Below are 4,344 nucleotides of genomic sequence, written 5' to 3' on the forward strand. Positions count from 1 at the left end.
CGTCCACCAGCAGTGTCATCGACCCAGTGGTGTAAATAGTTATCAAAGGTACCAGGATTATAATTTAATACGCCAGACTCGCGTTTCGTCTACTTAAGATACATCAGTGACGCTCAGATCAAAATAGTTATAAACCCAAACAAGTACAAGGTAAAAGAGCATTGAGGACCCAAAATTCCAAAAAGTTCTACCAAATACGGCTAAGGTAATCTATAACAAAAGAAAATATCATAGGTATACAATTCTACCAAGGGTTTTGAAACCAAACCTAGAGATGAGCAACTGGATGTTGCTGAGTACTTATACATCCCGCACAGCCAATACGGTTGCCCTAGTTTGGCACGGGTTTACCTCTTGTCGGAAGAAAACCGAGGTGACCACATTTCCATTCCCCAGTCACCGTGGGGATTACTTTTCTTACCTTCTTGCTTAGTTTATTATTTTGTGTATATTAATGTACTGCTCGCTATTGAAAATTTACATTATTATGAATGGTATAAGAAATATCTTTTTTAGTTAGTATGCATACTATCAACTGTATGAGTATATGATCTGGGAATTATCTTGAAAGAAATCATCTGTAACCACTTTCTATGTAGTTACATGATAAATTTTTACTATTCCAACTTAGAACTCGTACTTTATTAATAACTGCGCAGTATGCGCTCCCCAGGTACATGTAGGCAGTCGCGGCTCTCTCTCTCGCTTCTTGTCGTCGTTCACCACTTGGGACATAGACAAAATATGCTCTTTACGGATTGACCAAGAAGACAATAGCAACGGGATATGGATTTTTAGTGGGACTCGTGTTTCACAATTTGTATTTTTCTATTTTCTTATTTTGCCTTCGGCACAGGTGTTTTCATCTTTCTAGTTTGAAATAATATGGATTGTTCCCCTCTGTCAATTTGTTTTATTTCTTTTACATTTATTATGTCCAAATTCAACAAGAAATACAGGTGCAAAAAACAAAACACAAAATACATGTGTAGTTGTAACATGTACACTAGCTGAATTTTAGACATGTTTTATACTGAATATAGACAGATTTATGTTATAATATATCCCGAGGGGTGCCATTTACATTAACATCCTGAACCAGTCAATTACAATGGTTAAAGTTTCATACTTTCTGTTTGAAATTCAGTAAAACTATTGGATAATTAATAATTCATAACATGTAAGTAAAGTTGGTTAAATTTTAAATTTCTTTTTCGAGAAAACAAGTTTGATTTTTTTATTTATTTCAATATTTTTTTTGGCTATTTGATCATTAACGTGAAAATGGTGTCCGTGATAAACCATTCGATTAAGAAAGTAAAAGATGTAATGCATGTATTTTAAATTATCAAATTTTTTACTGATTTACACTGTAACTTAATCATTTTTTTTTTATATTTAAAGCATATTTGTTGACAAGAAACATGTGAAAAAATAGCCAACAATGGCTTATTTCAAAAAAAATAATTGTGAAGTAAGTGAAAATTAGGTTTTTTTTTTTTTTGTTTTTTTTTTCATTGGATTAGTTTCCCTTCTTTTAAAGCTTCAAACTTTACTGTCCGGACGATACTCCTGTATGATTGGTTTCAGTGTCTTTTGTCTCATGTGCTACCCCTCAAGGCCCGTCGGTTTGATTATGCGGGATATAAGAATACACATCCACAGTCGGACGGAAAATGAACTTTTAATAAGATGAAAGTGGGCTTCACGTGGACGGCTATTTGCTAGCTAAAACGTTTCCCTATCCATCAGACACGTGTTTTCAGTGCATATAGTAATCCAACATGATATGCATCGAGAATTGCACCCTAATAGATAACTTTGTCTAGGAATCCGTTTTATATCATAGATAAAAAAAAAAAAAGTACTTAAATGCCAGTATTTCTACTGAAAACATTATTTTGAATATCTTGAATTTATATTTTTTGATAACGACATAGTGATTCGGTCGCGCGTCCAATTGATATTCAGCAAGAGAAACCCAATAGATTTGACATACATTTTTGTAAATATTGAATTAAAGATATAAAAACACACAAAAACTAACGAGGTCTCCAAATTGGGAAAAGCATACTAGTAATAATATTAAGGCAGCTTCATTTGAAAAGAATTCTCAAAACATATGTCAAATGGGATGCGTAAACACATTGATCATGAGTATGATCGTTTTGTAAGTGCTATATAACCATTAAACTGTATCCTTAGAATTTCAGGTGTATAAAATTTATTTTCAGAGTTCACATTTCCTGACGTGTTTAATACATAGACGTTTCTGTTTGAAGAATGATGGTATTTGGTATGTACTTTGACCACTTGCAATAAAAACATAAACTTTTAGTTTGGGCTTTTGTGTTGTGTCGAATCATAATAACTAGTAGTTGTACATAGTGTTCAGGCAAACTATATGCAATACATGTTGCATAATTGCTATAATATGTTTATCGTTATATTGTCTGCATTATGTTGCCATTTAGGTTCCGGCTTAAATATATGGAGCTATACAATGTCATACAAGTGTGAGTTTAAATGTATCCATGTAGAAAAAAATAATGAAAGGAAGGACTATGATTGATGACAATATATGTTGGAGTGCTGGCGTCAAAAAGTGGGGGTTTGGGGAAGGGGTTGTTACTATGGATGAATAGAATACAATTTATAGGAATTATATGTTTTGTATCGTAAAAACTTAGGTTACCTCACAAGTGTATACAAATTTCTTTTACAAAGATTTTGATTGTTTCAATTTAGTCATTTAAGTGATAAAACCTTTCCAAATTTAAATTCTTAAATTCTCAAACAGTTTTATAACAAATCCGTCCGGTTTTCTAACTTACATACTAATATATTAAATAACAAAATCATTTAAAGAATCGCTTCAATATAGCTTTTGATACTTCACACCGGCTTAAAAAGGACCATACATAAAATTGAGAATGGAAATGGGGAATGTGTCAAAGAGACAACAACCCGACAAAAGAGCAGACGACAGCCGAAGTCCACAAATGGGTCTTCAATGTAGCGAGAAACTTCCGCATTGTATCTGATTTGATTTGAAAAACATGAATATTAACCATTGTAACGAGTTTTAAAATGTGTTTTGTTTTGTTTTACAGATAAATCAACACTGAAACAAAATTTCGATACAACCGAACTTACGAGAATCTTTGACATTACGGATAGCGGGAGGGTAATAGATACACCGAACAATGCCTTTATGTTAGGACTATCTGTCCTAGGATTTATTTTGGCTATGTCTATTATGATAGCCATACTAAATGCTTTCGACAGAATACGATGCAGATAAATATTATAGATGTCGATATAACCTGATTCCAAACACATTCCATGTTTGGTGTAAGTGTTGTGTCAGCAAAAAATATCACAGGTTTTCAAAATGGACAATATTATTATTGATTATTTTGATCCATAAGGAAAGGATACAAAGTCACGATTTAAAACAGAATTGTCTTCGGTTGCAAAATTCAACGTGTATATACTAGACGCATTGAACTGTTTTTAATTCGCCTCCTTAAAAATGGTTTTAATAAACATGTACTAGTAACACTGACACTTTCAGTGTTTCATGTAAATCCATTGTCGGCATGTTTTCCAGAGTATGGTGCCTGTGCTTTGTAACAGAGGATACTTATTAGTTCGGGATCCCGTAAAAAACTCAAAAGATGTTGATAGTTTTGAACTAAATGTATCTACATACATGCCTCTTATGAAAAGTTATCATTTCAAAACTATAAAAAGATTTTTGAATATTCTTTTATTGGTATTTATATTGATTTTGTTATCAGTAAATAAAAATGAGAAACTAAACATTATTTTGAAATACGTGTGCACATTAATGAAATTCTACAATCTGTCGTATACCTGTATATATTGCCATTTCACTGGGTCGGTTTTTTCTTTGACTGTTAATGAAGTCATTATGCTAAATAAATCGGATGTTATAAATGTACTGATTGAAATTTTTAGTTTTAGATGCTTGATTTTTTATGAGCGAGCACTCTCAGATCTGTACCTTGTCATTTTGTTGTGTGGATGAACAATTATCTTGCCGCGTTTACACTGTGTTTGATATATGTATTCTACTTTGAATTGATCTGCATGATTAGTTACAAGTAAGCCCTTTTCAACTTTTTTTTATAGTTTGCTCTTATGCTGTACTGTTACACCACTGTCCCAGGTTAGGGGAGGATTGGTTTAACCCCGCCACTTTCTATGTGTGTCTGCCGTTAGTCAGGAGCCTGTGTAGTTGGTCTTTTTGTCATTTATTGTTTTGTATGGTGTGTTCTTGTGTTACATCACTGTCCCAGGTTAAGGCACGGTTTAGTG

At 32.9% G+C, this 4,344-nt stretch overlaps 1 long non-coding RNA gene across 1 annotated transcript; it reads left to right on the forward strand.

Moving 5' to 3' along the window:
• Window positions 1-1,073: 1,073 nt before the first annotated feature.
• LOC143064390 (uncharacterized) lies at window positions 1,074-3,967 on the forward strand. The gene is made up of 3 exons (XR_012975238.1): window positions 1,074-1,180; window positions 2,235-2,296; window positions 3,114-3,967. It is a non-coding gene; the product is annotated as an uncharacterized LOC143064390 (long non-coding RNA).
• Window positions 3,968-4,344: the final 377 nt, after the last annotated feature.

The sequence above is a fragment of the Mytilus galloprovincialis genome, chromosome 2, assembly GCF_965363235.1.
Source record: "Mytilus galloprovincialis chromosome 2, xbMytGall1.hap1.1, whole genome shotgun sequence".
In the NCBI taxonomy this organism is placed as follows: domain Eukaryota; kingdom Metazoa; phylum Mollusca; class Bivalvia; order Mytilida; family Mytilidae; genus Mytilus; species Mytilus galloprovincialis.